A 22,112-nucleotide genomic window follows, 5' to 3' on the forward strand; every position below is an offset into this window, starting at 1 on the left:
CCAGAGTTGTTGATGGAATGTTGTGGGTGTGGTGACTCTCAGTGACCCCACGGATTCCCATGTTGGCTGTCTCGTGGCGACAGGGACAGTGGCTCACGTTTACTGAGATGCACCATCTGTGTCCACCCTGTAGGCATGACCATGTTGAATCTGCATGGTGACTCCATGAGTCTGTACTCTTCCCCGTCTCCCCATTTTAAAGATGAGAAAACAGCCAGGACCTCAGGAAATGGCTAGTAATAGCTGAACTGGATTCCAAACCCGTCATGCTCCAGAACCTGCTCACAGCCATTTCTTGCACTGTTGGTAACTGTCCACACAAATAGATACTGACTGTCCTTCCCCATTCAGGGTCATAGATGGTTCTGAGAATATAATGAAAGCTATGCATACATCCTTGCACTCGTAATTATATGCGAAAGGTTAAACATGGGTTTTGCTTACAGGTTCATGCGGTCTGGAAGTTCAGCCAAGGATCCCCAGAAGTCTGTTATTCCCAGAGTAAGAACTGGAGCTTTAGGATCAATTTTAGTATTGCTGTTTAATAGATGAGCACACAGGCTTGTCAAGGTTAATGGATGTGTCCCACGTCACTCAGCTAGTAAGTGTCAGAGCCTCACCTTATCCAAGGCCTCGTCTCCTTTCCTCTCCTCCAAACTGCTTTTCCCTTAAGTAATGCTTCCAGGAGCATATAGGAGGCCAGAAGTATAATCTTTGAGCTACCATTAATTTGCTCATGACTTTGGACCAAGCAGTAACCTTGTAGTTTCTTATATATAAAATGGGAACAGTGATGACCAGTGCTACTTAAATTAGGGGAAAGTTAATAAAAGTTGAGAAATTTTAAAGGACTTTTGGCCACACCTGTGGCATATGGAAGTTCTCCTGCAACAGAATGAAACTGAGCCAAATTCGAGACCTCTGTTACAGCCGCGGCAATGCTGGGACCTTATTTGACCCATCTGGGCCAGGGATGGAACTAGCAATACCACAGAGACAAGCCAGATCATTAATCCACTGTGCCACTGTGGGACCTCCCAACGTAAGGGACTTTCATTATTGTGCAAGTTCAAAGTCTGTCCTGCAGATAAATTCTACATTTTTCATGCGTTACTGCAATAAATTCAGAAAATTATCTGCAAACTGCAGTTAAGTTTAAAATATTTTGAGGTAATTTTTTTTCTTTCTTTTTCTTGTCTTGACTGCCTTGCTGCAGTTGTACAGTCTGTTATTACATCTGATAGGGCAAGCTTGAAGTATTGAGAGGTGATTATGGGTTACAGTTATCAGTAATAATTACCTTTGTTACAGGGCGTAACATAAAGTCCAGATTGATCCATTCACTCACTCATTTATTTAGTAAATATTCTTTGTGCATCTGCAATATGCCAGGCATTGTGCTAAGTGCTAGAGCTGCCTTGGTGACTAAGAATGGTCCATGTCCACCCTTATGGGGCTACCATTCATTGTGAAGAGAAAACACAGGCATCTTGTATCTCATTCTTGCTTGCTTTTCACTCCCCCTAACTGACTTTGATCAAGCTTCTTCCATTGCTGTGCTCAGGGCTATCACAGGGCTTTGACACCTGCTATTCCCTCTGCCTTGAACGTGCTCTTGGCTCTGGGGCCGCAAGACCAACCTCAGTCTGAGTGAATTTGCTAGAAGAATTCACAGGACTCAGAAAAGCTTATGACCATGAAAAGAAACAGATTAAAAATCAGAAAGGGGAAAGGACTCTCGGGGCCGGGTCCCAGGTGTCCTTGCCCTGCAGAGTAACACAGACCCCCTTCCTTCTCCAGGGAGAATATGTGACAGCACGAGTGAAGTGGTGCCACCCAGGAGCTGTCACCCATGTGGGCATTCAGGGTCTTTCACTGAGGGGCAGTGTGTCAGCCTGCAACACCTCGTGACCGACCTCAGGCACTCAGACTCTGTCCTCCCAGAGCAAAAACTTGGCCTTCTCCGTAGTCATGGTATAGTATAAACTACCTGCTCCCACTGGAACTGATGGCTCAAGGCTGCAGGCCTGCAGCATCGCTCTTGTCAGGTGGGGCTTTCCAGGACGCAGAGCTCGTCTTCCAGGGCCAGTCCTAACAAGAGGCCTTTCTTGGGAATGTGCAGGGTTTGAACAACCCAGGTCGGCCACGTTAACCTTTTCCTGCAGAGACCTTCAGATCATTCCCCCCCGAGCCCAGTTTTTCTAGTTTGAGGTCTCGTGGTACACAGACACACCACTTCTCACAGGGGCATATGTTGTTATTTAACCGCCATCTCTCTCACTAGACTCTCTCTCCAGTGATGGTGGGGCCTCCTCTGGTTTTGGTCACTGTATATCTCCCACACCTGGCAGGGGGACTAAACTTGCCATATAATAAGGGCTGAGTATATATTTCTTTGAACAAATGGATAAAGAAATGAAACACTAGCGCTTGATTTTGGCTCTATGAAGGAAACAAACAAGGTGCAATGCTGGAGAATTACATGGTGGGGTTCATGGTCAGATGATTTTAGAGATCAGCGGAGAAGACCTTCAGAGGAGAGCTGAAAGATGAGGAGTTCTGGGTGCTGGGAAGGGCTGGGGCTATTCTAGGAAAAGAACGAAGAGAAAAGTGAGCTTTGGAGTATTGGGAGTGAGAGGACAGTGGCTTCAGGTGGCAGCTGGAGAAGGTTTGGAGGTCAAGAGGAGTTGGACTGTTTGTCTTTGTGCAGTGGGAAGCTACTGAGGATTTCCCTGAAGGGTGTTCCACTAACCCACTTATGGTTTTAGGTGACTTCTTTTTCTGTCATGCAAAGAGTAGATTGGAAGTGTCAGCAGTGGGAGAGGGCATGGGCCAGTCAGGAGGCTGTTATGACAGGCTAGCTGGGGATGGCCAGTCTGTCAGGAGATGGTGATGGGGTGGACCAAGGGAATGGGGAGCAATGACCTATGTTTTGGGTTTAGAACTCACCTCTTGATGGAGGATGGATTTGAGGTTGAGAAAAAGAGAAGAGTTCTACAGCTGAGTGTTCATCTCCTTGGAATAAATCTGGCAGATGCTGAAGTCAAGCAAGGCCCGTTTAACATGTAGATCCTTTTCTAATATTAAACTGAAATTGGCAGGCAGTTCAAAATGAATTCTTAAAGCAGACAGAGGCTTCGTGTTATGCTTTTTGGTTCTGAATGGCTTCCAGCTCAGGGCTTTTGCAGTCAGTCTTAGACACCTCAAAAAGCAGACCCTCGGACAAGGATTCAAGGAGAATGGTTTATTTGGGAGGTGATTCCCAGGAGCCATCATAGGGGAACAGGAATAGGAAATGGGAAAGGAAGCAACCATCATGGAGCAGATTAGTGCTTCAGGCGTTTGGATCTTAGTCCTATTTGGGACTCAAGGCTCAGAGAATTCCTGAGCTCTGGTGGCCAGGGGAACCCTCAAGGCAAAGAGGTGCAGATGTTGGCAGTTGGAGCATAATGCAGAATAATGGCCAGGCCCATATGGTGGGGTCTGGACAGCTTATGCCACACAGTGAAAATAACATCAACAGTTACTGGCGTTCCTGTTGTGGCGCAGCAGAAACAAATCTGACTAGTATCCATGGGATGCTGGTTCTATCCCTGCCCTCACTCAGTGGATTGGGGATCCGGCATCTCTGTGAGCTGTGTGGTGTAGGTCGAAGATGCAGCTCGGATCCTGTGTTGCTGTGGTTGTGGTGTAGGCTGGCAGCTACAGCTCTGATTAGACTCCTAGCCTGGGAACTTCCATGTGCTGCAGGTGTGGTCCTGCAAAGCAAAAAAAGCAAAGCAAAAAAAAAAAAAAAAAAAAAGCCAGTTACTGAAATGCCCTTTAAACAGAACATATTGGGGCTTTCTTTCAAAGGATTAGATAATTGCATGTGTGAGCACAGACACTTTATTTTTGTTTTGAGTTAAAAAACTTTAAACTTTTTTTTTTTGAGTTAAAATTTTTTTGACATGTTAGTGTGCCAGGCCTTTCTTCCTCTTGTTTTGTACTTCTCCTTGCATGGCCCTGGATGAATTCAAATGGTTTCTTGGAATCAAATCTTTTTTCTTTTGTTCTTGGATGCTCTATTAGTTTCTTAGGACTGTCATAACAAATTACCACCAACTAGGTCACTTAAGACCAAACAAATTTATCTTCTTGTAGTTCTGGAGGTCATGCTCTCAGCCTCCATAATCATATGAACCAATCCCTCACTATAAATCTCTTTTTATATATCTCTCTATTATATAATTAGTTCTGTTTCTCTGTAGATCCTTGACTAACACACATGCTGCTCTGAGTTCTTACCCTGTTATTCAGTTATGACTAAGCACTTCTTTTTAGGTATGTGATTTCAGTATTGAGCGAGGCTGAGTGATTTCATTGCTGGGAGTTTCATAGCTTAGAAGAAATAGCAAAATGATAATAACAGGTATTATTTTTGAGTGCTTATATTCTTCCTGACAATAAGAAATCAAGGAAGGTTTAAATACCCCCTTTGTAGAAAAAGACTAAAACTTGGAGGTCACTTCAATCAAGATGGTGGCATGCTTACCTCCTCTCATGAACACAATAAATATGCAGCTACATAGGGATCAGTTCCCTTTGAAAAGAACCTGAGGAACTAGCTGAACACCTGCATCACAAGAAAAGATAAAAAAGACCACATTGAGAGGGGTAGGAGAGGCAGAGAAGTACTCTTGCTAAACCCCTATCCTGGTGTGATGGCACACAATGTGGAGAGATCTTACCAGACTGGTGCTTCCCTGGATGACTGAGGGATTGGTACCCACATCAGGTACCCTGTCCCCTGGAAGCCACACCAAAGAGATGAGCCTCCACAATGTCTGGTGCAGAAAACCGATGAGGCTGATATCCAAATGTCCCAAAATGCTGTAGGAAACTGAGACTTCCCTCTTAAAGGGTTGCCTGTGGTCTAACTAACCCCAAGAAATAGCAGCACTTTGAAAACAGCAGCAGTTTGAAAAGTGCAGAGACTGTAGGGGAAGGGGAGTCATTTATAAAGCTACAAGCATTGGCTGGATGGGTGGGGGATGGTAGAAACAGTCCCCAGAAATGGAGGCACTGATGGACACCATTGGTTGGGCTCCCCACTAATGTGCTAGTTCAGGTGGGATAGCTCTGACACAAGTGAGCAGTGGCAGCCTTATCCCACTGCCTTACTGAAGCCAAAAGGCTCCTTTGATTGTAGCACTTCCACACTGCTGACTGAGGTTGGTATTGAAGCCGATAAGTATGCAGCCATGGCGCTTCACTTGCTACATTGCTGAAATCTGTGGGTGCATGCAGTCAAGTCATTCCCTGATGCCTTTCTGAATCAAGAGAGAAAATCCTGACCCCTACACTCTTCAGGTGCCTAGATAAAGCCAGCAGTTATATGCAGTCCACGCAGGGGACACCCCTTGAGTACCTGAACTTGGTCGAGGGGGCTGATGTTTCTGAGCTCCATGGGACTGTATAATCAGGAAGACAGTTCTTGGCAGGTCACTACCCCAGGACACCACACTGACAGCAGACTGAAACACAATCCCAGTCTTTTAATGAAACAGGCCTATTTACTTAGCCTGGAGCTTAATCCTGAGGGTTGGGCTTCACATTTTCCACACATCTAGAGGCTAAGGAGAAATGTAAGCACGGGAAACACCATCTTTGTGTACCCCCTTGGCCTGCTACAAACAGCTTAGTGAGATTCTCCTGAAAGGAGCTTATTCCTCATCAGGACCTTCAATTTTTGCAATTCTTGTCTAGGGGACGCTTCAGATCTCCTGGTCTGAGGCCAGCAGGGATTACAGTTGCGATACCACAGGACTGTACATATCTGTATACTTTAACAGCTGCTGCCTGAAGGTCTGGCCTCCAGTCAGCTTGAAACTAGATGCTAAATGAGATCCTTTCCTTCAGAACACTTGCAGGTCTCAGCATACTCTCAACAACAAGGGCATATCAAGAATAAATCAGATTGGAGTTCCCTTCATGGCTCAGTGGTTAACAAACTCGACTGGGATCCATGAAGATGTGGCTTCAATCCCTGGCTTTGCATCGTGGGTTAAGGATCCAGCATTGCCAGTGAGCTGTGGTGTAGGCTGCAGATGTGGCTCAGATCCTGCATTGCTGTGGCTGTGGTGTAGGCTGGCAGCTACAGCTCGGATTCAACACCTAGCCTGAGACCCTCCATATACTGCAGGCATGGCCCTAAAAAGCACACACACAAAAAAGAAATCAGATTGTATAGAGACAGCACAAAGATTTGAAAGACAACCAAGAGCTAGGGCAGAGTTGAATGAGAAGGGTCATTACCTAAACAAGGCTACTCTTTCGAGACTGCATAATACATAGAAATAAACACAGAGAGCCAAGCAAAATAATGGAACAGAAAAACATAGGCTAAACAGAAGAGCAAGATAGAACCTCATAAAAAGGCTTTACTGTCATGGAAATAAGTATCCACCGGAAGAATTCAATGGTCATAAAGATTTTCAGCAAACTCAGGAGAAGAACTCCAGCAAAGAGTTAGAAAATATAAGGAAGAACCAATCAGAGCTAATGAATACAAATGAAATAAAAACTGCACTAAAGGGAGTAAAAAGCAGATTAAATAATAGAGAAGAATGGGTCAGTGACCTAGAAAATGGGGTAATGGAAATCACCCAAACAGAACAGTTAAAAGAAAAAATAATTGAATAAAATGAGATTGGTTTAAGGGATCTCTGGTATTATAGGGGTCCCAGAAGGAGGAGAAAAACAGAGAAAGGGTGAGAAAACTTATTTGAAGGACTAGTGGTTGAAAACTTCCCAATGTGGGGAAGGAAACAGACATCCGGATCAAGAAAGCATAGAGAGTCCCCAACAAAGTGAATTCAAAGATATCCATACCAAGACATGTTATAATTAAAATGTCAGAGGTTAAAGATAAAGAGTTTTAAAAGCAGAAAAACAACTAGTTATGTATAAGGGAACTTCCCTAAGGTTATCAGATTTTTTAGCAGAAACTTTCTAGGTCAGAGGCAAGTGGCAGGATATAGTCAAAATGCTGAAAGGAAAAAAAAAAAAAAAAAAAAAGCTTACAACCAAGAATACTCTATCTGGCAAGCTTATCATTCAGAATTGAAGGAGAAATAAAGTTTTCCAGACAAGCAAAAACCAAATGAGTTCATCACCACTAAACCAATCTTAAAAGAAATGTTAAATTGACAAGTAGAAAAGAAAAAGCCATACTTAGAAATAGGAAAATATATGAAAGAAAAAATCCCTCTAGTAAAGGCAAATATATAGTAAGGGTAGTGGGTCAACTGTAAAACTAACAGAAAGGCTAAAAGACAGAAGTAGGAAAATCAACTATAAATATAATAAGTAGCTAAGTGAAAGTATGTAAAATGATGTGAAATAATGTGGAAGGGAGAAGTAAAAATATAGTGCTTTTGGGATGTGTTCAAACTTAAGAGACTATCAACTTAAAATAGATCACTTTATATAAAACTGTATATATGAAGCTTATGGTAAACACAAACCAAAAGCATATAATAAGTACACACAAAAAAATAGAGAAAGAAATCTAAACATAACACTAAAGATGAAAATCACTAAGCCACAAGGAAAGGGAACAAAAGAAGAAAAGAACAGAAGAACTACATAAATAACTATAAAATAGTTAACAAAGGGGCTGTAAGTACATACCTATCAATACTTTAAATGTAAGTGGACTAAATTCTCCAAACAAAAGACATAAGGTGGCTGGATTAAAAAAAAAGACCTATCTATATGCTGCCTATATACAAGGCTCTCTTCAAATCTGGACACACAGACAGGGTTAAAGTGAAGAAAGGAAACAAGGTATTCCATGCAAATAGAAACAAAAAGAAAGCTGGGGTAGCAACACTTGTATCAGATAAAATAGACTTTAAAACAAAGATCATAACAGAAGGAGAGAGTATTACATAATGATAAAGGGGTCAGTCTAACAAGAGGATATAACACTTGTAAATATTTATATACCCAACATAGGAGCAGCTAAATATATAAAGATGATATTAATAGACATTAGGGAGATAGTGACAATAACACAGTAGTTGTAGGGAACTTTAAGCTCTGACTTACATCAATGGGTAGGTCATCTGGACAGAAAATCATTCAGGAGACATTGGTCTTAATGACAAATTAGACCAGATAGTGTTAAAATACACACACAGAATATTCCACCCCAAAGCTGAAGCATATACATTGTTTCATGTGTTCATAAATATTCTCCAGGATAGATCTCATGGTAGGTCACAAAACAAGTGTCAATGAATTTAAGAAGGTTAAAGCATATCAAGCATCTTTTCCAACCACAATAGTGTGGAAATATATATCAATTATAAGAAGAAAACTGGAAAAAAACATGTAGAGAGTCCATGAAGAAAGCAAAGAGGAAAGCAAAAATAACTTCAGGCAAAAAAAAAAAAAAAAAAAAAAAAAAGAGACAGAACTTTCCAAAATCTATGGGACACAGCAAAGACATTTCTAAGAGGGAAGTTTATAGAGATATGGGGCCAGTTCAAGAAACAAGAAAAATCTCAAGCAATCTAGCTTTATATGTTAAGGAATTAGAGAAAGAAGAAACAAAACTGAACATTAGAAGGAAGTAATAAAAGTCAGAGTGGAAATAAGTGAAGACTACAACAGTAATAGAAAAGACTCTACCTAAAAAGGACACAATGAATTTCTTTGCAGAACAGTTACTGACTCACAGACTTTGAAAAACTTATGGTTTCCAAAGGAGACAGGTTGGGAGGTGGGGGGAAGGGCTGGGGGTTTGGGATGGAAATGCTATAAAATTGGGTTGTGATCATCATTGTACAACTATAAATGTAATAAAATTCATTGAGTAATAAAAAATAAATAAAAAGAGCAAAAAACCCTAAAAAGACTCTACCGAATATTCTGTGATAAACTACATGGGAAAAGAATCCAAAAGAGAATTGATGTGTGTACATATATAATAGAATCACTTTGTTTGTTGTACAGCAGAGATTATCACAACCTTGTAAATCAACTATACTTTAAAAAATGAAAAAAAAAATTGAAAAAGACATAAATGGAATGATAAACTATACCCATGGACTGGAAGAATTTAGATTGTTAAAAAGTTCATGCTACCCAAAGCAAAATATAGAGTCAATGCAATCCCTATCAAAATACCAATGGCATTTTTCGTGGAACCAGAACAAATAATCCTAAAATTTGTAGGGAATCACAAAAGGTCCTATATAGTCAAAATAATTCTGAGGAAGAGCAAAGCTGGAGTTTTCAAATTTCCTGATTTTAAACTATACTACAAAGTTATGATAATTGAACAGCATGGTACTGGCACAAAAAGAGACACATAGATAAGTGGAACAGAATAGAGAGCCCAGAAATAAACCCACAAATATAGGACAATTATTCTATGATGAAGAAAGCAAGAATACACCATGGAAAAAAGATAGTCTCTTCAGCAAGTGGTACAGGGAAAGCTGGACAGTTGCATGTAAATCACCACAGTTAGAACATGCCCTCACACCATGCACGTAACACAAAACCTCAAAATGGCTAAAAGACTTAAATATGCGACGTGACACCATAAAACCCTGCCTTTTCTGTTTCCCTGCAGGATGAAGCCCATAGTGGTAGTGAGCTTGCTCTCACAAAGAGAAGACATAGAATTAGACCAGTGGTTCTCAACCAAGGTGCTTTGTGCCCTCCCAGGGAACATGTGGCCATGTCTGGAGACAAAGGGTTGTCACAGCTGTGTGTAGGACCAGGTGCTACTAGCATCTAGTGGGTGGAGGCCCACCTTGCAGGGTATAGGCTATAGCACCTACACAGAGAATCACCCAGGCCTGATAGCAGTAGTGCTGAGGTTGAGGAACCCTGCATTAGACCTGAGTATTCACCAGCAGCATTTTTGAGGGTGTGAGTGGACTCAGTATTTGTACGGAATGCCCAGTATTCCTACCTTGAGTGCTGTCTTGTGTGAAACCTTCCCACATCTTATTTGATCCCTGTAGAGATATCTCACCCTTCTCTTACAACAAGTACTTCCTTCTTTTGTGGCACTGATCACACTATGGTATTTATTTATGTGTCCTTCTTCTCTATTAGTCAGTGTTCTCTGGAGACATAGAACTAATGGGATCTACCTAGAAATGTAGGAAGAGATTGATTATGAGGGATGAGCTCACGTGGTTGTGGAGGCTAAGAAGCCCCACCACCTGCCGTTTGCAGGCTGGAGCACCGAAGCTGGTGGTGTACCTCCTGTCTAGAGTGGCAGAAACAAGCAAGAGATGGATTCCTAAATTCTTGAGAAGAGGAACTATTCAGAAAAATGAGGCTACGGCAGCTGTTCTCATACCATATTAAGTTTTTAGGTGTTAAAACTTAAATATAAAAAAATCTTAAGTGAAAGCATAAAAGGCATATAAATAAGTGATTCTAGGGAGTTCCTGTCATGGCTCAGTGGTTAACGAATCTGACTGGAACCACGAGATTGTGGGTTCGATCCCTGGCCTTGCTCAGTGGGTGAAGGATCCTGCGTTGCCGTGAGCTGTGGTGTAGGTCGCAGGCATGGCTCGGATCCCTCGTTGCTGTGGCTCTGACGTAGGCCAGTGGCTACAGCTCCGATTAGACCCCTAGCCTGGGAACCTCCACATGCCGCAGGTGCAGCCCTAGAAAAGACAAAACAAACAAACAAACAAAAAAACCCAACAAAAAACCCCCCCAGTGATTCTAGAGAATGGATTTTTGAGAATAAGAAAATGAAAGAAATGTTAAGTATAGTTTTCATAAATACTAAGGGCAAAAATTGAACAACAACTATAACAAGGTTCATATCTGTAATATGTACATTAATATGACATTAATAAAAACTAACATCCTAATAGAAATATGGGACAGAGAACATAGACTTTGTAAATATAATATGCTGTTTGATAAACATGATGTTGATAAACATACAGAAGTTTAGCTTTATTAGCTATTAAATAAAAACAAGGAGATAACAATTTTCTAACTAAAATTTTAGGTAATGTTTAAACATAATAGTTATTTTAGCAAAGTTGTAATGAATATATGTACCTGAACTTAGCAGAAATGTAAACTGTAAGTACCTTTTGGGAATATAATTCATCAATACAGGCTTGTTCCAAGAGTCTCGAAGACAGGAATGCACTTCGTATAATCATATAAGCATGTTGATATCAGGTTTATTTGTAACAGGAAAAAGGGAGGAGAGGAAATATCTGACAATATGGAATGATTAAATATATTAATAATATATCTGAATATCCACAAATACTGGAAGAATTTCATGACCTGAGGTGGTACCTTCAAGATAACTTACACTGAAAAAGACACACAGCTCAAAACTTCTGGGGATCCTGGAGTCCCAGAACGTCGACTAGTTTGATTCCTAATTAAATAAATAAGTTAATTTTCTTTAGGTATTTGTACATATAAAATGAACGGAGTTCCTGTCGTGGCTGAGTGGTTAACGAATCGGACTAAGAACCATAAGGTTGCGGGTTCGATCCCTGGCCTTGCTCAGTGGGTTTAGGATCTGGTGTTGCCGTGAGTTGTGGTATAGGTCACAGACACAGCTCGGATCCCGCGTTGCTGTGGCTCTGGTGTAGGCCGGTGGCTACAGCTCCGATTAGACCCCTAGCCTGGGAAATTCCATGTGCTGTGGGAGCAGCCCCCAAAATGGCAAAATGACAAAAAAATAAATAAATGAAATGAACACAGACATATAAAATGAAATGAACAGGTTTAGAAAGAACTGAAATAAAAGGTAACCTGTAAGAGTTCCCGTCATGGCTCAGTGGTTAACCAATCTGATTAGTATCTTTGAGGACATGGGTTTGATCCCTGGCCTTGCTCAGTGGGTTGAGGATCTGGTGTTGCTACAGCTCCGATTTGACCCCTAGCCTGGGAACCTCTGAAAGCTATGGGTGTGGCCCTTAAAAGACCAAAAAAAAAAAAAAAAAAAGTTTTTTTTTTAATCTATTAGTGGATAAGAGTATATGTGATTTGAATTTACTTTTTCAGTACTTTTTCTGTATTTTTGTTACAAGCAAATATTTATTACATTTATATGTAATAAAAAGAGTAGTTCTAAAAAGGAAGTCTGGAGTTCTCGTCGTGGTTCAGTGGTTAATGAATCTGACTGGGAACCATGAGGTTGCAGGTTTGATCCCTGGCTTTGCTCAGTGGGTTAAGGATCCAGCGTTGCCGTGAAATGTGGTGTAGGTCGCAGACGCGGCTCGGATCCCTTGTTGCTGTGGCTCTGGCGTAGGCGGGCGGCTACAACGCTCATTAGACCCCTAACCTGGGAACCTCCATATGCCACGGGAGTGGCCCAAGAAGTAGCAAAAAAAAAAAAGACTAAAATAAAATTAAAAAAATAAAAATAAAGAGGAAGTCTGATATCATGGAACCGCAAAATTACTAGAATATCATTTCCAAGGGGACATTGCCATTTTTCAGATGAAGAAACGGAGGCTCAGAGAGTGGAGTCACTGCCTGCAGTAAAACAAGCCTCCAGCAGCCCTTTTAGAAATAGCTTTAAAGAGGAAAAGAGCAAGAAAAGGTGCATGTTAGAGCCCCATCAGTCACTTGAAAGGCCTCTGAAAACTCCAAGAGAGTCTGTAGTTTGCATGGATGTCTTGAAGGTTGAACGATCAAATGATTTATTGGGTACTATTGGGAAAAAATGACTAATTTTGAGTGAAAAGCTGGGTTTTCACATTGATCTACCGTGTTACCTCAGAACAAATTTACTGAAGGACTATCACGGCTTGATGGATTATTTGATTTACTTTATTAATTGACAGGCATCCCTACGGCCCCTCCTTCCACTCATCTGTCTTTCCTTTCCCCCTTTCTGCCTCCTACCCCCACAGGCAAGGAAAGTCATGTATCTGCTAGGCACTGTACTAGGAGTTTCAGAGAATCTAAAATAACAGACTACCTAAAAACAACTCACACACACAGATACACATACACGTAAGTGCGTGAAATTTGGGTAGACTCCGTGGATTGCCCTAATGTCCGTTTTTCCCGGTTTTGTTGTGTATTCTAGTTGTGTAAGATGTCACCATTGGTGAAGGTCGAAAAGTACTCACAGGACCTCCCTGTACATTTTCCCCCATTTCCAGTGAATGTACAGTTATATCAAAATAAGGAGTAAAACAACCCAGCCCAACCAATCCCAACAAAGAAACCCCAAAACAAAAGCAAAAAACCCTAGTAGGTACGGTCCGAGACAGCTAAGTACCCAATCTGACAGAAACAGAGAAGGGGCACTTACTCTGAGATTTGACAGCTCTTTATGGAATAAAGAATGAAAGTAAATAGTTTGGAAGCTAGTAAAATAAAAAGTGACACGACTAATGTCATTGCTATTTTAGGGCTGGAGATAGATGTTCTTGCTGTTTGTCTAGACTTAGAAAATTGTCAGCATCCTACAGGTGAAAAGTGAGCTTCCCTGCTAAGGTCGCAGGACCCTGATGTGAGACAGGTTTGAGTTGTGAAATGTTCCAGGTGTTGTGGCAGTGACATGCATAATAACTCAGATTCTTTTCTTGGAGCTCTGGGATCCCCAGAAGTTTGGAGTCTCCCCACTGTTCCCTGAGGCCTGCTCCGCAGTGGTTGGCCGCCAGATGGCGGTAGAGCATAAGCATCCTGTCGCAGTTCCTGGAGGCCTGTGGGTGGCCATTGCCACAGGTTTTAACTGTGTGGTCCAGTCAACACTGTTACACTAACATATTATGTAACTTATGAAATAAATCGCCAAAGAGAATTTAAAAGTGATATAAAATGAAGTATATAAGCCACTTTGATATCTTCACTCTCTCAGTAGCTAATATCTTAATGCAGAGTATATATTTATGGGGAAGTTCATAGTTAAGGTGAGTGGGTATATGTGCATATATCAAATGATAGTTTCACTGCCTTTGAACTCACTTTTTGTAAAGTCTCATTAGATGGTTGTTGTTTTTGCCTGATTGGCTGGTACCAGGTACAGTGCCATTTCCTTGTTTGAAACATTTGTTTGAACCACATTTAATTGCTATTTTTCTTATGTTTAAAAACTGAGCCAATATTGACAATTTCATGCAGGTTATCATATAATTTCATTATTTTTGCATTATTTTCAGTCTGCATTTTTTTTTTTTTTTGGGCAGATTTTTTTTTTTTTTTAACCACTTGTCCATCTTAGAAAAACTGGTTATTTAGTATAACCTAAACATCTGCTGAGTCCCCTGCTGTAATGTGTCACTGTATGTTCAAGGTACAGGGCTGCAGAGTCTCCATGCAGTGGAGCTCTTGTTCCTCCCTCAGGATTCTGCACAAGCCGTACATGACCACAGACCCTCTGACACAGCCCCCAGCCGAGGGCCTCTTCTCAGCCGAGCTTAGTGAAACCGTCTTTCTTACATTTTCAGATAAAAATGAGTAGAGGTCATTTGAACAAGATTTTTTTGTCCCTGCAATGGATGGTTTTGTAATCCAACTTGTTCATTTTACAAATGAGAAAATAGGTCAAGATGAACTGATTTACACCCTCTTCGGAGGAAAGTGAAAATGTAGTATCACACCGCAGTGAAGCACATTGGGCTGCCAGATGCTATCTGGACATGTGCCATTCTACCTTGAAAATGGGCAAGGGAGAAAGCTTTAAAAGAATCCTGGGAGTTCCAGCTGTGGCTCAGTGGTTAACGAATCCTGACTAGGAGCCATGAGGTTGCAGGTTGGATCCCTGGCCTTGCTCAGTGGGTTAAGGATCCGGCACGGCTGTGAGCTGTGGTGTAGGTCATAGATGCAGCTTGGATCCCTCGTTGCTGTGGCTGTGGCATAGGCTGGCGACTTCAGCACCGATTAGACCCTAGCCTGGGAACCTCCAAATGCTGAAGGAGTGGCCCAAGAAAAGGCAAAAAGACCAAAAAAAAGAATCCTGGTCTTGGATTCTCTGTTAGAGATCTTTGTTGTCAGTGTGCAAATCTCATTCCATTGTCCCCAGAGTCCCAGAAACCTCCACTTGACCACTAAAATTGGGGGATTTGAAATGTGGTACCTTTGACAGTAACAGTCTTGGGAGAAATTGTGCCTGAGGAAAAGTTTCCTGAGTTCTTCCAGCCCCCGAAGCAGGTTACCTGTCTTTCTTCCTCTCTAGGTAATGAACTTCTTGAAGGCAGGGGTCATGTTTAATTTGTTTTGTTTTGTTTTTCTATCTGCCTGCCAAGTGGTTGATTTCAGTGTCTGGCATCTAGAAGGTGGTTCCTAAATGTTTAGTGATGTTGCCAGAATTCCCCGGGAGACTTCTAAGTTCACAGGGTCACAACCTGTGCTGAACATTTCCGCGGTAAATGGGTGCCAGGACCCTGGAGAGGATCGTTCCCTTCTGAACGATAGTTCTCAGCTCAAATAGAACTTTCTACAATAATGGAAATGGTTTATATCTGAGCACTCAGCCATTAACCATAAATAGCTACTGAGCACTTAAAGTATGGCTTGTGAGACTGATGAACTTAATCTTCCATTTTATTTAGTTTAAATTTAAATAGCTGTGTGTGGCTAGAGACTGCATATTGAACAGCCCAGAAACTCTAGATGTTAAATTGTTAAGTGTAGCGGCTTCAGTGTTCTTCATTCTCCTCTAATGACCTCCTTCAAAACATCTCACCATTTCCCACCACTTCACCATCCAGTGACTTTTTGGTTTCCTCCAATTCTCCCACATCCCTTAAAATCACCAGGAAATATTCCTTCTCCTAAGTGTTTATTTTGTTCAGCCCATCACTTAAACAACAAAAGGACAAAAAACTTAAAAGCAACCAGGAAAATAGCGATAATTAAAAAGATTTTATTGTTGATCTTATCATTCCCTTTAGGTGGCCTGGGTCTTTCCAAAGGGAGCCATGATGGGACACTTCAGTCAGTGTCATGCTTGTTGGGACTCCAAACAGTGGTTTCTCTTGAGGGGCACATTTGTAACTTGGTCTTTAAAAACATTTATGGAGTTCCCATTGTGGCCCAGCAGAAACAAATCCGACTAGGAACCATGAGGTTGCAGGTTCGATCCCTGGCCTCGTTCAGTGGGTTAAGGATCCGGCATTACCATGGGCTGTGGTGTAGGTTGCAGACATGGCTCTGATCCCTCATTGTTGTGGCTGTGGCGTAGGCTGGTGGCTTTAGCTCCGATTCAACCCCTTAGCCTGGGAGCCTCCATTTGCCGTGGGTGTAGCCCTGAAAAGCACACACACACACAAAATTTTATATAGTTTCCTTAGTCAATCAATTAAAAGATTAGTATTGAGTCATTACCTGTTGAGTTTCCTGGATTTAGTTTTTTGGATATATAGTCACCAGTTTAACTCCTACCCAGTCTTCAGGACCTGGCTTCATCACCTCCTCAAGGATGACTTTTCCGATCTTCACTAATCAGATTTCCTTAGGATGCTTCCTCTCAGCAGTTGCACCTCTCTTTATGGGGTTGTTGTAAAGACAACATAATGCACCATAAATACCTCTTTATTGCCTGACACATAGTCAGAAAATACTAGTTGTCCCTATTTTTATACTAAAGACACTCCATCCGGATGGAGCCATAGTGAAGTTCATCAGTATTGAGCTGTGATGGAAATCAATCAGGAAAAATTTTACACACAAAAAAATAATTTCAAGGTCACAAGCAGGCCAAGGCGGGTACTCTGGAAAGTCTGTGATGTAAGTATAGATAAGGCAGAGGAAGTGCTTCAGACCTGAATCTGGGAAAGAGAAGAGATTGCAGCGGGTCCATTGTAATTTAGGACCACCTAAGTGGTAATTCAAAGGATATTCGCAAGATCATCTGGTAAGTCCCTTTATGGCTGGGCAAGATAACACCTAAACCATTGAGATATTTGTCCATGTTACCTTAAAGTCCTTGTCTGTAGACTTATTAATATTTTACATAGTTGGAAGAATATTTTATTGTATATTTTACTAATTTGTGTATTTTTGCTCTTTTTAATGGTATTTTGCCTTTATTTCCTCACACCCTGTCTTAGGGATTCTGAAGTAAACACATGAAGTATGTATCTCTTTCTCTATGCTCATACACACATACAAACAAATATATGTTTTTTAATATATTTATTTATTTATTTATTTATTTTGTGTTTGGTCCTTTTAGGGCCACATCTGCGGCATATGGAGGTTTCCAGGCTAGGGGTCAAATCGGAGCTGTAGCTGCTGGCCTACACCACAGCTACAGCAGTGCCAGATCCTTAACCCACTGAGCAAGTCCAGGAACCCAAAACCTCATGGTTCCTAGTCAGATTCGTTTCTACTGCGCCACAATGGGAACTCCTTTTAATATTTATTTTTACAAAAATTGTAATACTATACACATTTATTTACAATTTGCTTTTTATACGTCATGTATATCCAACATCTGCTTGAGTTGCTTGTAAAAAAAACTTGGAATGCGTACTAGATTTGATGTACGTTCTTATTCCCAATTGAAAACAAACCAGTTTTCTATTTCTGGAAGAGCAGTAGATAAGATCCCATGTTGCTGTGGCTCTGGCGTAGGCCGGCGGCTGCAATTCCGATTTAACCCCTAGCCTGGGAACCTCCAAATGCTGCAGGAGCGGCCCAAGAAATGGCAAAAAGACAAAAAAAAAAAAAAAAAAAAAAAATTTAAAAATCTTAAAATGCATTAATGAGCTGTTAGGAAGGCATGAATCCAAAGAGGTAAACAAATTACTAAGGACGCTTTCATTCTGAGGACATTTGCTGAAACTGCAGTGAAATTGGGTTTTAATTGTGATGGCCTCTTATGGATAGGAGAAAGGAGAAAATCTAGATTCCACCCAAAGTGGGAAGCACAAGGGAGAACTCCAATATAGTTGGAACCCACAAGTCCACAGGCTGAGTATGTAAGGGTAAACTGAAGATAAAGCTACCAGCCCTTCACATAAGGAACAGCAAGGAAAATGGTCGGCTTTAAAACTTGGAACTAGAAAAAACGAAGGAGAATAATCAATGGGTGCATTTTAGTAGTAGATAAGACATAGTGGGAAAGACAGTCAATGAACTGAAAGCTAGATCTGAAGAAAGTATCCAGCATGAAGCACAAAGAAACAAAGAGATGAAAAATAAGAGGAAACATAAGGACGGAGTGGGGTGGTTTTATATTTGGTGTCTCAGGAGAAGAGATGTATGAGAGAGAGGGAATGTTTGAAGAGATAATGGCTAAGTATTTTTCAGAACCAAAGAAAAGCATCAGTCTTTATATTTAGGAATCTAATCCATCTCAGTCAGGACCGATAATAAAAAATACACACTGGGAAACATCATAATCAAACTTTAGAATCCCCAGAGAAAGATAATCTCTTCAAAGCTATTATGTATGAGAAAAGTAGACTGTGTACAAAGGAATGGCAATTGAATAGAATTGACTTCTGAACAGCAACAATGAAAGCCAGAAAAAAGTAGAACTTTGTGGGTATACAGAGAAAATAGTTATCAACCTAGTATTACCCTGCAAAATAGCTGATAGTCAAGGTGATAAAAAGAAACTTTCAGGAAGAATAAAAATTAAAGTTTGATAACAACAGACTCTAACTATAGAGAATTCTAAAAGGATGCACTTGAAGAATAATAAAGATATTCCCAGATGGAAAGTCTTAGATGCAAGAAGGAATGACTAGTGAAAAAGTTGTAAATCTATGTATAAATTTAAAACAAAGGGAGCTCCCATTGTGGCGCAGCATACATACATGACTAACATACATGACTAACATACATGAGGATGCGGGTTGGATCCCTGGCTTCACTCAGTGGGTTGTGGATCTGGTGTTGCCATGAGCTATGGTGTAGGTCGACGATGCAGCTCGGATCTTGTGTTGCTATGGCTGTGGTGTAGGCCAGCAGCTGTAGCTCTGTTTGACCCCTAGCCTGGGAACCTCCAAATGCTGTGGGTGTGGCCCTAAAAAGTAAAAAAGTAAAAAAAAAAAAAAAAAAAAAGTGTAAAACATTGATGATGATAAGCAAGACAATTAAATACAGAACAGCAATAGAGTGCAAATTGGAATTGGCTGATTGGATTAAAGTGTTTTAAGGCTTTGTATTTCATGGGAATAGGATAAATACAAATATATGATTTTTTTTTGGGGGGGGTCTTTTTTCCTTTTCTTGAGCCGCTCCCATGGCACATGGAGGTTCCCAGGGTAGAGGTCAAATTGGAGCTGCAGCCGCCGGCGTCCATCAGAGCCACAGCAACGTGGGATCTGAACCGTGTCTGCGACCTACACCACAGCTCACGACCTACACCACAGCTCACGGCAATGCCGGATCCTTAACCCATTGAGCAAGGCCAGGGATCGAACCTGCAGCCTCATGGTTCTTCTTCGGATTCGTTAAACCACTGAGCCAAGACGGGAACTCCCAAACATATGATTAATTTTAGACTTAATAACTTAAATATTCATGCTATAATTTATATGGGAATCTAGAACAATAGAAGTAGTGACTATAAATTCTAAATGAGACAGTGGAGTGGGAAAAACATCAGTCCAAAAGAGGACAAGAAGAAAGAAAAGCACAAAAGGTGAGACAAATAGAAAGTACAAAATAAATTGGTAGAAGTAAACCCAAATGTATTCGTTACTGCAGAAAATTAAATTGTAAACGGTCCAATGAAAAGACAAAGTTTGTCAGACTGGATTTTAAAAAAATATAGCCATATGCTGTTGAAAAAGTGAGAAATTCAGAACATTAGATACAGAAAAATTAAAAGTATAGAAAATGATACAGCTGGCAAATGTTAGTCATAAGAAAACTGGTATAGAAATATTAATAACTTTAGATTTTAAGGCAGAGAACACTATGAGAAAAAATGAAAGTTACTACATAGGGAGAAAAGGTTCAATTTATGAGAATATGAAAACTCTAAAGATACATTTACCTAGCAGCATATCCTCAAAATGAATAAAACCAAAATTAACTACAAAAAAAAGGACAAATCTAACAGTATACAAGGGAGGTTTTAATATGCCTTTCTCCATAGATCAAGTAGAACTATTAATAATAATATGGAGTAGAAAAGTGAAAAGAATATACATAATGCCATGTTTAATGACGTATAAAAGAGAAAAATAAAGTTTCAGATTATGTTTAGCATGTCACCTTTTTATAAAAGTTAGGAAAAATTAATCTTACAATTTTTAGGAATATACATGCATGTCTTAAGACTATATTTAAGAAGTAAAGATATGGAGTACCCTGGTGGCTCAGTGGGTTCAGGAACTGGCATTGTCAGTTCTGTGGTTCTGGTTGCAGCTGTGGCACAGCTTCCATCCCTGGCCTGGGAACTTCTGCATGCTGCAGCTATTCCCCTCCCCCCCTTCCCCCCCCCCCCCCCCCCCCGGTCAAAAAAACGTAAAGATGTGATGAAGACAAGCTTCGGTATGTGATCATTTCAGATGGGGAAAGGCATGGGAGCAGAACTGGAAGCATGTGGGTAAATGTAGCTTGTTAATGTTCTAGTTCACATATTGGATGGTGAGCAGATAGGTGATTTTTCCTTATTAAAGGAATAAAGAAATAAGAACCAAGGATCATGTAAATCAAATTCTGTGCAACCAGGTATCTATATCTGCATCTGTGTACGGTGTCTGGAGATGGACTGCGTACGTTAAAATGCTGGCTCTGCACTCATTTTCTCCGTCTTAGTTCCAGCCTTTGGAACATGGGTATAATAATTATACGTATTACATCATGCGAACATTAAATGAGCTAATACACTTGAAGTCCTTAGATCGGTCTTTGAAGTGTATTAGGGGATCAGTAAAAGTTGGCCGTTTTATTATTGCTGCTTTTGAGAGAGAAAAGACCCTTAGGATGTCCTGCTCTTCTTTTCACTTTGATTTATTTGTGTTCATCCTTGTTTCTTTCTCCTCCAAGATGAGTAAGGAAAGATTCCGTCACCTCTTAAGGCCCACGGTTTCACTCCAACTCTGAATCCCATCCTCATCTCCACTAGCTCCGTACCCTGGTTCCATAAACTGTCCTGTCCTCTCTTGCTTCTCCCATCTGTTGGTGTCAGTGAGGTTTGGGCCAGGGAAGTAGAAACCACTGTGGGTATTTCAAGAGTGAGGGTATATTACAGGGAATTGGAACCATTGGAGGGTCTGGGTGTGGAGGTGGGTGAAGGTCAGGAAAGCCATTTCTAGCTTTCAGGGAAATGGAATATCCACACTGTACTTGCCATCTGTCCCATTTGGTAAGTGAACTCTACCCCGCTTTCAGGGCTTGGCTGCTGAGTCCCTATTCCTGGGACTAAAATGTTAGCCTGCCCCCATCTCCTAAATTCTGGCAGAAGACACAGACTCCTGGGTCAAAGACAAAGGAAGGCTTATTACAGAAAAAGCAGCTGCCAGAGTATCATCTTTTTTTTTTTTTTGGACCATGCCCATGGAATGCAGAGCTTCCCAGGCCAGAGATTGAACCTGTACCACAGCTGTAAGCAGAGCCACAGCAGTGACAGTGCCAGATCTTTAACCCATTGAGCCAGAAGGAAAATCCTATCAAGATTTCCTTTTACTGGTTGCCTGAGTTGAGTTTCCACAGGGTGAGGTAGTGATGGCTGGGTGACACTTGTTCGTGCAGTGGGCTGTATTGCAGAGATGGAACCCTGGATTTAGATAATCTGAATCTCTCGTAATGGGTTGTAAGTAAACCCCATGGAGAGGCTTTATGTTTATTTTACTGGACTTTAAAAAATCTTGCCCTTTCTCTGAAAGGAAATACTATTTCTATCTTTCAAGACTATTTCCTCTGCAAACATTCTTCTCTTTATTTTATCTTTTTTTTTTTTTTTTTTTTTTTTGTCTTTTTGTCTTTTCTAGGGCCACTCCCGCGGCATATGGAGGTTCCCAGGCTAGGGGTCGAATCAGAGCTGTAGCCGCTGGCCTACACCAGAGCCACAGCAGTGTGGGATCTGAGCTGCATCTGCCACATACACCACATCTCATGGCAATGCAGGATCCTTGACCCACTGAGCAAGGCCTGGGATCGAACCCGAAACCTCATAGTTCCTGGTTGGATTCGTT

The 22,112-nt window shown here is 41.0% G+C and overlaps 1 protein-coding gene across 1 annotated transcript in view; it reads left to right on the forward strand.

Moving 5' to 3' along the window:
• LOC106510400 (uncharacterized) overlaps positions 1–22,112 on the forward strand; it is a 422,513-nt gene that overhangs the window by 27,315 nt on the left and 373,086 nt on the right. The gene's annotated exons all lie outside the window — the stretch shown is intronic.

This window comes from Sus scrofa, chromosome 5 (assembly GCF_054392235.1).
Source record: "Sus scrofa isolate SSC_HxYL_T2T_F1_AM1 chromosome 5, Sscrofa_HxYL_maternal_Yorkshire_Landrace_v2.0, whole genome shotgun sequence".
Classification (NCBI taxonomy): Eukaryota; Metazoa; Chordata; class Mammalia; order Artiodactyla; family Suidae; genus Sus; species Sus scrofa.